Source organism: Cebus imitator, unplaced genomic scaffold, assembly GCF_001604975.1.
Source record: "Cebus imitator isolate Cc_AM_T3 unplaced genomic scaffold, Cebus_imitator-1.0 Scaffold63, whole genome shotgun sequence".
Lineage (NCBI taxonomy): Eukaryota > Metazoa > Chordata > Mammalia > Primates > Cebidae > Cebus > Cebus imitator.
In genome coordinates, this window is record NW_016107378.1 from 2,495,866 (window position 1) to 2,508,270 (window position 12,405).

Consider the following 12,405-nt stretch of genomic DNA (forward strand, 5'->3'; position numbering starts at 1 on the left):
TCACAAAATTTTTCAAATATAGCTGTATTTTAATCAAACCACATAACTGAATGTGAAGTAACTGGCACTCTCATACACTGCTAAAAGGAGCAGAAATTGGAACAACAAATTTGAAAAACCAGTAAGGCATTACTGCTAAAGTTGAACATAGATATTTCTATGACCAGTTTTTCCTCTCCCAGAAACACATACTTGACTGAAATGTGTGAATATGTGCACCGAAAGACAGGTGTAGAAATGTTCGTATCAGTATTATTCATAATAGAGGAAAACTAAAAACATCCATCACACATTAGAATCAACAGCAATGAGAACGAATGAACTCTTCCTATATAGAAAAACACAGAATTAGGCCAGGAGTGGTGGCTCACGCCTGTAATACCAGCACTATGGGAGGCTGAGGCAGGCGGATCATGAGATAAAGAGAGCAAGACCATCTTGGCCAACATGGTGAAACCCCATTTCTACCAAAAATACAAAAATTAGCTGGGTGTGGCAGCATGGGCCTGTAATCCCAGCTACTCAGGAGGCTGAGGCAGGAGAATCGCTTGAACCTAGGAGGCAGGGGTTGTAGTGAGCAGCCAAGATTGTGCCACTGCAACCCAGCCTAGCGACAGAGTGACTTCATCTCAAAAACAAATAAACAAAAAAAAAAAAAACAAAAAACCACACACACACACACACACACACACACACACACACACACACACAATTAGTCTCACAAAAATAACATTGCTGGAAGAACACATATTATATGATTCAATTTAATAAAGTTCAAAAATAGGCAGAGCTAATCTACGGTTTTAGACATCAAGATAATGGTCATCCCAGAAAGGTAGAAAGAAAAAGATAACTAGCAAAGAATATAAAGAAAGCTTTCAATAATATTCTATTTTTTGACCTAGGTGGTAGTTTCATAGATGTGTTTACTTTGCAATAAATCATAGATGTATATACATAATTTATATACTTTAACATTTACACTATATGTCACTAAAAAAAAATTGGCAAACAAATATAGAGTGGTATCTGAAATGACTTCAGTAAACTCTGTATACTACTGATTTCAAGAAACATTCACCAAAGCAAAATAAGTGTGTTCATATATTGGAATATGTAGTGAATTCAGGAAATTATGAAACCCATGAAATAAAGCATTCCCTAATATTAGAAATCTCAGGCAATTCAGTTTCTCTGTACCTCCATTGCTTCAACTGTAAAACAGACTAAGTAAGCCAAGTCTATAATCTTAAATTCCTAGATTTTGGTTTTTTTTTTAGGTAAAGGTACTCAGTTCCTTAAATGGAAGAAAATTTTAGTGATTATTTGATTGGCATTTTAAAGATTAACATTACAAGGACAGAATCAAAAAATACTTTTCCTTCCTCTTACAAAAGAACAAGCTATATTGGCAGTTATCTTTCAGAATCATAGTCATTGATTTCCAATAGATTAAAATTTAATATTCTTTATACTGCTACTGATTAGTAGGTAAACTAATATGAAATGACCACTAGACAAGAAAGATGATTTTTCTGATTTCAAACTATGTCCCTCTATAGCAATAACAATGTTTAAAATTACTAGTTTTAAAATGTTTTGAAATATAGGAAAAGCCACACAAAAACCAAACTTAATATTTGCTTGGTTAACTTCATAATGCCAAATTATAACATAAACACCAGTATCTGACAGCTATTTAATAAATAATAGCTAGTCATGACTGAACTAGAACTTCTACTTATAAGCACCATTAAATGAGAAGCCTCATTAAAAATTATAAATTTAATATCAAGCTCCTTTACAAGCAATTAACTAAGAATGCTACTCTCCTGAGAATATCAGGATTATAAAACTTTTGTATTCTGCACCATCACCCAATACTATATATATATTCATTTATTTTCTCTCAAACTTTCATATTTAACATAATCTGTATTCTGAAAATGTTCAAATAAACTTTCAAAAACTGAAATGCATTGTTAAAAAATATCATTTCGCCAGTTTTTCTAATATAAATATGAAGCTTATTTCTTCCTCTCAAATAACACACTATGAATATGTCACTGTAAGGTATCACACTTCCAGCTATACTTATTCTAAGGTGCTTATCTTTCACATAAAGGCAGAGTTCTTCTGAAGCACTTGTCCAGGGATGGTGTTGGAAACTTGATTTCTTGCCAAGTCTTTCATTTCCCTCATCTTTTTCATCTCAGTAAATCACACACCACCATCTATCTAGTTCCTCAAGCCAGGAGCCGGGAAATAATTTTTGACACTTTTCTTCTAACATCCAATCCATCATGAATCTGTCAGCTGTTCCTCCTTCACAACTTACCATCTCCTCTCCAAAATACATGTATAATCTAGCTACCATCATGTTTTTCCTGGACTACTGTAATACTGCAGTATCTTTACTTTCACCCTTGCCTTTCTCCAATCCATTCTGAAAGTAGCACATTTAAAGCATATCACCTTTCTACTTCAAAATCTTCAATGACTGCAATGTCTTTAGTAAAACCTGTAAGTCTTTAATATGTCCTACAAGGTCCTGTATAATCTGATCTCTATCTCTCATTTCAGCTCATATGGTTTTCTGCCTTATGCTTCTGCCACCCTGAACTTTTCATTTCTTTCACATATTAGGTTCTTTACTGTGTCATAGCCTTCAAACATATTTTTACCTTTCAGGAAACTCCTTCCTCTCCTGACCTGTCTTCTTATTGTTTCCACTTAGTATCACCAACTGAGGGAGGCCTTCTCTGAGCATACATTAAATTCTCCTCACTTTATCCACCATAGCACTCTGTTCTTTCCTTTCATGAATTGACTATAAGTTGTAATTTTACATTTGTTTATTAACTTGTTCTTTATCTGTTTCCACTGTTAGATGGTAGGTTCCACGAAGGCAGGGATCACTTACTATGCACTTAATACATAGATCATAAATTAACGGAGCACTTCATAATATATATTTAATGAATAAATGGATATGAATGACTTTCAGTCCAAAGAATAAATTACAGTTCAAAGTGGTTTCCCCTTCTGTCTCCCATTGTCACTTGATCAGCTTTCCAACTGTTTCTAAAAGAAGAAAGGAGCAAAAAATGTTTCTGAAAGCTTGAAGACAATACAATAGAGGAAATTTCAGGAAGTTGTACACGGTATGTCAAATAAGTGCAACAAATAGTAATACTAAGATCTCATGGGAAGGAGAAATCCCTAAAGGGCTACAAGGACAAGGTACGGTTTTATTCACAAGGTGGAACTTGACCTGAGTATTCACAGACTGGTAAAATTCCAAGAGGTGGAAAAGTAAGGGAGTGAAGCCCAAATAAGGATGTAAACAGAGGCACAAAGTGCTAGCGAAAAGTTTTAAAACTGGAATGTGGCAACTTAAATTTATAACATAAATAAGTATAAAAAAGCTAAATCTTTTATAAGAAATCTATATCCCACGTTGAAAATTTCAAAGAATTTAAAAGGTTAAAATAACTCTATTTCATCAGTATCAGTATATCTCTTCTGACCCCTATCTTTGGCTTCTAAAGTTTTCCAAGCACTTATAACATGCTTCCATTAGTTTTCACTCTGACCAACTACCTCGTTTCATATTCTTATTTATGTTTTTTATTCACTCATTACCTGATGACATTTCCCCAGTAGCTCTATTAATTCATAGTTTTTCTTTATAGACCCTCTAGGACTTCATTTTTCTTCTCTGCTATATACGGGTGGTAAGCTTTTTCTATGACATTTCCATCAGTAAACAAAACACATCTTTAGAAAACCTACTTTTCACACGTACCAAAATTTTATTTTTATTTTACAATTGATAGCAAATTCAACAGATTTTAATTTAAAATCTGTATTCCTACTTCAGTTCTTGCCTCTTAAAATTCATATATTGAGCCCCTCCTTCAGCTCTACCCTATTTCCAGAGGCAAATCAGGAAGGTGTAGCACAGTGCTTTGTAGAAGGCATTTAGTTGCACTAGAGAAGGAGTTTGGAGTTAAAAGTTCCTAAAGATACTTCCAAATTGAAAATTCCATGGTTTCCTTAATCTTACCTTGCCATAGACTTTCTCAACGGACATTATTTTCTATCTATATTCATATCTGCCCATCCAATAATAGTCTTTTTATTTCAGGGACAGGCCTCATGGGGTACTTAGAATCCTAAAATCGTAAAACTGGAGGAAACAAAGTTTTATACAGGAGAAGACTAAGGCTCACAGAGGTCAAGAAACTTGAATATTATCTGCACAGTTAAGTGACAAAGTCTCGATTCTCTCTAGCCAACACACTATCCAAGAGAATTTCACTGGTTATAAACGAATCATAATTTTTTTTCTTAATAGAGATGGGATGCAGTCTTACTACATTGCCCAGGCTGGACTTGAACTCCTGGTTCAAGTGATCCTCCTGTCTCAGTCTCCCTATTACAGCAGTCCCCCATTAAAGCAGCCTGCTCACACACCTAACTAGTACTGTTTTTGACTAGCATTGCTTTTATCTTATTTCTTATGCCATTAGGATATCATCTTCTCCTGGTCAATCAATCACAAGGGTTTTTTGTTGTTGCTGTTTTTAACTACAACACTGCACATACTTACCTGAAACTGTTCAGGAATGACAAAATTACCCTTAACCAAAACTGGGAGGCAATGACTTTTCCCAATGCACTTCACGTCTGTAATACATACTTCACATCTACATTATATGGTCTGTAATTTATAGGAAACTCTCCAAGGGCAGAGACCTGCCAATACTTTGTGGTAAACTATTACTATGTAACGTGAATTTTTAAAGCAACAGAAGAAATGGCCAGGCATAGTGGCGTGTGCCTATAATCTCAGCTAGTGGGGAGGCTGAGGCTGGAGAGTTGCTTGAACGTGGGGTGAGGAGTTTGCAGTGAGCCAGATCACACCACTGCACTCCAGCTGGGGCGAGTGAGCGAGATTCCGTCTCAACCAAAAAAAAAGGGAAGAAACGGAAAGTCTTGAAAATACACAATACAGGTTGTTCTTGCTACCAGCAATAGATGTCTTTTACTTAACAAATACTTATGAAATATCGAACTAAGGCTCTGTGCGGCCTGATGTTACCAAAACGCAGCTCTAAACTCACGTTCTGTAAACTCAAAAGAAGAAAACTATGGTCATCCTTTTGCATTGCAAAAAACAACAAACTCCTCCCCTTGCAATGTAGAATCCTCCCCTTAAGTTCAGCTTTTGTACATTCAAGTGTTTGCAGACCTAGTGGTTCTTTTAAAACTACTTGTACAGTCATCTAAAGTCTAGGGAGCGAGTAACAGTACACAAGCCTTCTTTTCGTTTAAGATCATGGCTAGTTAAGTAGAACTGGAGACTTTAAGAACTAGAGAAAGGGAAAAGGTGAAAAGTAGCATGCAAAATTGAGAAACTAAATTGTTATAGTAATTTTATTAATGAAGATAAACTTTATTTAATACAGGGGAATTATGAGGTAGGTATGAATATTTCACATAAATAAATGTCACAATAGCGTCAAATCCCAGGCTTCCAGGAAAGTAACTGTAGCACTGTTAATATGACAATAAAAAATAAAAAAATTCTCTACTTTGTTCTGAAAAGTTTTATTTTAATTAAAAAAAAAAAAAAAAGAAAAAAGAAAAAGCAAACCAACCCCCTCCCCCCCACCAACCACCATTAAAAAAACAAAAATAAGAACAAACAGAAACCAGTCTGAGCTGGCGGCTGTGACAGCCAGTGAGACACCAGGACTTTCCGGGTCGTGCTTGGTTTTGGGCTGGATGTCCACGCAGAGAGCCCTGCAGCCACCCCGCACGTCCCGCACCTAGACACCCAGAAAGCGACCGCGGCCGCACACACGGGGGCTGGTGGGGTCTGGGCCACGCTGCAGACGAGGAGAGGCCCTCGGGGTGAAGGATCGCACGGAAGGCACTGCGGTCGGAACCAAGAGGCAAGGCCTGGGAAAGCGCCGGAGGCGTTCCAAGCTCCGGGACACCGGGTGCCCGCGCGGGACGCCCTGTCATGAGTCACGGAGGCGAGACAGCACGGGCGGGGGAAGAGGCTGCAGGATGGAGGGCAGCCCGACCCTCGGGAGGGAGCCCAGCCCAGGGGGAGGCCCCGACCTCGCGCGGGGCAGGGAAGGGGGGCCCGCCTCCCCACGCCCTGCCTACCCGGCCCTCACCTCCACCCGACGCAACAGGCGCGGCGGCCGGGTCCCTACCCCAGGGGCTGCGGACCGGGGGGCGGGGGCAGCAGCCCGCAGCCATGACAGGCGCGGGGCGGGCCGCGGGCGGGCTGGGCCGCACGTGCAGGCAGCACCCCCTCCCCGGCCTCCCCGCGCGCCCGCCCGCCCAGCCCCGGACCCGGGCCCCTCACCTCAGGCGGCGGCGGCGGCGCGGCCGGGCCTGCCCCGACCCCCAACCCCAGGCCGAGCGGCGGCGGCGGCAGCTGCACGTACTCACCGCCGCTCGCTGACTCTCGCGCTTCGCCATGACTGAGGCGCCCCCGCCGCCCCCCGCCTCGACCGAGACTGACACGCGCGGCTGGCCGGGCGGGGGCGGCCTCAGGCGACCACCCGGCTGACACGACCCGCCCCCGCATCTCCCCACCAGTTGAGCAGCCGCCGCTGCCCCGCGGTGCCCCCGGGCTTCCTCCCCACGCCCAAAGCGGCGGGTGGCAGCGGCGGGCGGCGGCGGCACTTACCGGCTGCGCGGCCAGGCCCCCCTGTCAGCGCGGGGCCAGGAGGGAGCGGAGGGAGGAGTGAAGGGGCACCGCCTCCCCCGCTCCGCCACGCACCCGCCTGATTGGCCCAGTTCACTCCCCCAGCGCGACCCCACCAGCCCCTGCGAGCGGCACTCCGGCAGCACCGGCGCGCCATTTGCATATTTGTGCCCGCGCCGCTGATTGGCCCGGACGGGAAGGGGCGGCCGTGACCGCCGCCGCTCCCGACGCCGCTCCCCTTGCGTTGGGATGCCCGACAGGGAGGATTCCTCTCGCCGCTCTCCTTCCCTCCCGGCGGGGCCAGACCCGGGGCGGAGGGCAGTGAGAGGTGGGGTCGCTGCCCCGCTCCAACATGGCCCCGCAGCACGGCCGACCCAATCGCCGGCGCGGTTACTCCCGGAGCCCTGGGCGGCCTCGGGGCGGGGAAGGCTTGGGGCCGGGCGCCCTCTGGCCGGGGCGCGGGGCAGTGCAGCGGCCCGGGCTCCCCCTGCAGCCCCGCCGCGGCCGCCACGTCAGGCCGCGCCCTCGCGGCGGCCTCTCCCCTCGCGCCGCCCGCCTGGCGGTCCCGCGGCCACGTCAGGCCCCGGCAGGGCACGCCCCAGTCGGGAGCTGACCAGTGGCGGGGTCGACGCCGAGGTCACTCATACGCAGGGCATCTCTAGGGCAGCCCGGGTGCGCCGAGGAAGGGCGAGGGTTTCCAAAGACGTCCTTAAGGAGCCGTGGATTTAGCCCCACGTTCTCCTTTCACGCGGAGACCCGGGCGTCACGCGCCCGTGCTGTGGAATCGGGAGCATGGAGCATGGAGCGTATCGCGATGATGCAGCGATTGAGCCCAGGTGCAAGCACCAGCGGTGCCCGGCGCCCGCCGCGGAGACCCAGCCCCACGCCCCGAGCCAGAGAAGAGCGCGCACCTCGGCTGGGGCGGCAACCCAGTCTTCCCGAGGCTCAGACTCCGGTTCTCAATAGCAGAGTTAGGAAGGGAGAGAAAAATAAACACAAGAATTAAAAAAAGGAGAGAGAGCCCTGGGGGTGGGTGATACTGGTTTTCGAGCAGGGGGCGTACTGGAAAACAGCCGGCCTAAGAAGGTGTTGGGACACCTGAGTTCCCTCTCGATCCATCACGAATTAACTGAGTGACCTACATCACATCCTGGCGTGTCCCAGGGCCTTGGTTTTGCCTTCCGTAAAAGGAAGAGGCTGCACAAGTTTTCTAAGTCTTCCAGCTCTAAAATTCTAAGGGTCTCCTTTCAGGCCCTTAGATAGCTTTCTACCGAATTAAAAATTTAAAATCCATAAGACAAATGAATTAAATGGGCCGGGTGAGGTGGCTCACGCCTATAATCCCAGCACTTTCGGAGGCCGAGACGGGTGGATCACGAGGTCAAGAGATAGAGACCATCCTGGTCAACATGGTGAAAACCCGTCTCTACTAAAAATACAGAAATTAGCTGGGCATGGTGGGACGCGCCTGTAGCCCCAGCTACTCGGGAGGCTGAGGCAGGAGAATTGCTTGAACCCAGGAGGCGGAGGTTGTGGTGAGCTGAGATCGCACCATTGCACTCCAGCCTGGGTAAAAAGAGCGAAACAACGTCTCAAAAAAAAAAAAAAGAATTAAATGTTTGAACTTTGGTCGTCCTACTTTATGTTTGTTCAAAACTGTTGACCATGGTGATATTTCACGTTCACAGTTAACAGAAATCTCTTGAATTGCAGTCTCCACTAAGGACCATCACTGTGCTTGTTTATGCCTAGCCAGAATGGAATGGTTGCGGTATACACAGTGGTAGTTGCCAAGTAATTTCATTCTTTATATTTCCCATGAAGGCCCTCCAGAGTAGATCAACATAAAGCTATTTAGCTGAGATATTGACAGGGCTGGGAGGAAACTCTGCTGAAAGGGCAGTTACAGTTGCAACTTTGATTCCCTGAAGGAACACATATTATAACAACCACATATTAGACTAAGAATGCACAGAAACAGTTTATCTCTGGGCCCCCCCCCCATCACTACTTATTTCAATAGTGCTTTAGTTTGCAAATTCAACTTGTTGAGTCAAATTTAAGGCCAGTAACATCTCGTCTAACTGACGTCACAGCAAATAAGACATCCCGCTTACATGAAACACTTGAGCTGCCTCCCCATCATCTGATGGAAAACGTTCATGTTTTCTTGAATACAGCCCTCTGGAAATTATGCAGTGCTATAATTATCAACATCATTGTATGCCATTATAATCAGTGAATGTTCTCCAAAGTATGCAAAATTTGTCCCTATAATAAATGGCCTCTAGGATGCTGGTTTTGTGTTTTTGTTTTGTTTTTAACTTGTTTTTCTTATCTCCTTCCTCGCTACTGGGTTGACACTTCTCAATTCTTCTACCTAACAACCTTCTTTCTTAGTTTTTTTTGATGTTTTATTAGCTTAGACTCAGGTTTTGAGGAAAGATTTCCTGTGAGGTTCTCCTGTGTTAAGTACATGAGTTCTTTTTTTTTTTTTTTTTTTTTTTTTTTTTTGAGATGGACTCTAGCTCTGTCACCCAGGCTGGAGTGCAGTGACATGATCTCAAATCACTGCAATGTCTGCCTCCCGGGTTCAAGCGATTCTCCTGCCTCAGGCTCCTGAGCAAATGAGATTACAGGCGCAGATCACCACACCTGGCTAATTTTTGTATTTTTAGTAGAGACCAGGTTTCACTGCGTTGGCCAGGCTGGTCTCGAACTCCTGACCTCATGATCCACCTGCCTTGGCCCCCCAAAATGCAGGGATTACAAGCACAAGCCACTGCGCCCGGTCAAGTACATTAATTCTTGTGACATTTATTTTCACTGCTCAGTGAATGGTTTTCATTTTTGTCTTAAATTTTGGAGGTATTCTCAGTAACTGTGGTTTCTGAATGTGGGGACTCTGGAAAAAAAATCTCACAATTTAGGGGCCAGATTAGTAAACATTACATTTTGCAATTGAAGTTAACAAGAATAAAAATGCCAAGTGGTGGCCATGCTCTCTAGGTCCCTCAATCCCACTCCAGAATAAGAATGTCTCCATTCTGGGCCAGGTGTGGTGGCTCATGCCTGTAATCCCAGCACTTTAGGAGGCTGAGGCAGGCAGATCACCTGAGGTCAGGAGTTTGGGACTAGCCTGACCAACATGGAGAAACTCCCATCTCTACTAAAAATATAAAAATAGCTGGGCAAGGTGGCACATGCCGGTAATCCCAGCTACTCAGGAGGCTGAGGCAGAAGAATTGCTTCAACCTGGGAGGTGGAGGTTGTGGTGATCCAAGATGGCATCACTGCACTCCAGCCTGGGCAACAAGAGCAAAACTCCATCACACACACACACACACACACACACACACACACACACACACACACAATGTCTCCATTCCTAGCTAATGTCTTTCTAATTAAAAGGGCCCTCTTATTGACACAGGGATTTGGGTATCCAGAAAGCCTGTGGTATGACAGAAGTGGCCTCTCCACACCTTGAAAGAAACATCCTACGATAGATGCCATTTACTGAAATTTAAAATGATACAATTTCATTTTATCTTCACAACCACTCTATGAGAAAGCGATTTTCTTTTTCTTTTTTTTTTTTTTTTGACAGAGTCTCACTCTGTCAGCCAGGCTGGAGTGCAGTGGCAGAATCTTGGCTCACTGCAACCTCCACCTTCCGGTATTGCAACCGCCACCTCTCAGGTTCAAGCAATTCTCCTGCCTCAGCTCCTGAGTAGCTCAGATTACAGGCATGTACCAATACATCCAGCTAATTTTTGTATTTTTAGTAGAGGTAGGGTTTTACCATGTTGGCCAGGCTGGTCTCGAACTCCTGACTTCAAATGATCCACCCACCTCAGCCTCTCAAAGTACTGGGATTAAAGGTGTGAGCCACCGTGGCGTTGAGAAAGGGATCCCTCCCCCGCATTTTACAGAAAAACATAGTCTAAAATCTTGCCCTGGTTACATAGTCATTGAGTGACAGAAAAATACTCAAACTTAGAGATGTCTGGCCCCAAAGGCTGTAACATGTAACCACTATAGTATATTCTTCCCTTCAGCCTGAGTTTTCAATTCCATGTTTATCAAGCATGTTTATTTTAGTAACTAATTCAGCATCTTGGAATGGAAAATTCCCTGTATAAGCATTTTGGTTTAGGTCACCAAAAGACAATCCCACAATGTAAATTTGTGGAGTTCTCTGGCAAGTTTGAGGAATATGAACCAATGCTTTAGTACCTGTTCACTTTGGGAGAAAACTTATACAATCAAGATTCTGAAACTAGCTGGGTGTGGTGGCTCAAACCTGTAATCTCAGCACTTTGGGGGGCTGAGGCAGGTGGATTGCTTGAGCCCAGGATCTTGAGACCAGCCTGGGCAATATGGCAAAACCTTATCTCTGCAAAATATAGAAAAAAAAATAGCTGGGCATGGTGGCATGTGCCTGTAGTCCCAGCTACTAGGGAGGCTGTGCTGGGAGGATCACTTGAGCCCAGAAAGTTGAGGCTGCAGTGGGGCTGTGATCACGGCACCGCACTCCATTCTGGGTGAAAGAATGAGAGCTCGCCTGGTGTGGTGGATCACTCCTGTAATCCCATCACTTTTGGAAGCCAAGGCGGGTAGACCACCTGAGGTCAGGAGTTCGAGACCGGCCTGACCAATATGGGGAAAACCTGTCTCTACTAAAAATACAAAAAATTAGCCAGGCATGGTGGCACATGCCTGTAATCCCAGCTACTTGGGAGGCTAAGGCAGGAGAATTGCTTGAACCCCGGAGGTGGAGGTTGCAGTGAGCCAAGATTGCACCACTGCACTCCAGCCTGGGCAACAGAGTGAAACTCCATCTCAAACAAAACAAAACAAAAACCTGAAACTGCAAAAACTAAGGTTTGGCTCCTACCTCAGTAAGACCTGCAAAAGTGATACCCACGAAATAGTCAAAAGAAGAAAGTTGGAGAACTCATATCTCCTGATTTGAAAACTTACTACAAAGGTATAATAATCAAGACACTGTGGAAGTGGCATAAGGATAGGCATATGGATTAATGGAATAAAATATATAATTCAGAAATAAACTCTAATATTTATGGTCAATTGATTTTCAACAAGAGTGCTGAGACATTTAGATTGGGAAAGTGTAGTCCTTTAAACCAATGGTGGGACTGCTAGATATACACATACTAGAGAATGAAGTTGGACCCCTACTTCACATCACACAAAACAATGAACCAAAAGGGACCACACACCTAAATGTAAGAGGTAAAGCTATAAAACTCTAAGAAAAAAACATAGAGTACATCTTCAGGATCTTGGATTAAACAATGATTTCTTACATGACACCAAAACTATAAGTGATAAAAGAAAATATAAACTGAACTTCATTAAAATTAAAAACTTTCATATAAGAAACCACAAAAATGGTCGGGCGCGGTGGCTCACGCCTGTAATCCCAGCACTTTGGGAGGCCGAGGCGGGCGGATCACGAAGTCAAGAGATCGAGACTGTCCTGGTCAACATGGTGAAACCCCATCTCTACTAAAAATACAAAAAATCAGCTGGGCCTGGTGGCATGTGCCTGTAATCCCAGCTACTCAGGAGGCTGAGGCAGGAGAATTGCCTGAACCCAGGAGGCAGAGGTTGCGGTGAGCCGAGATTGCGCCATTGCACTCCAG

General features: G+C 44.7%; 1 protein-coding gene across 9 annotated transcripts in view; it reads right to left on the reverse strand.

The window, feature by feature from the left end:
* CHD9 (chromodomain helicase DNA binding protein 9) overlaps positions 1–12,405 on the reverse strand; it is a 272,858-nt gene that overhangs the window by 191,922 nt on the left and 68,531 nt on the right. The window contains exon 1 of one of the 9 annotated variants that reach the window (XM_017530102.2): positions 6,716–6,853. The exons of 6 other annotated variants lie outside the window; for them this stretch is intronic. The gene's annotated coding sequence lies outside the window, so the exon portion shown is untranslated. Of the gene's footprint in view, positions 1–6,715; positions 6,854–12,405 lie in introns of those variants that run through there. 2 more of the 9 variants (XM_037739113.1, XM_017530099.2) reach the window with 2 other exon arrangements.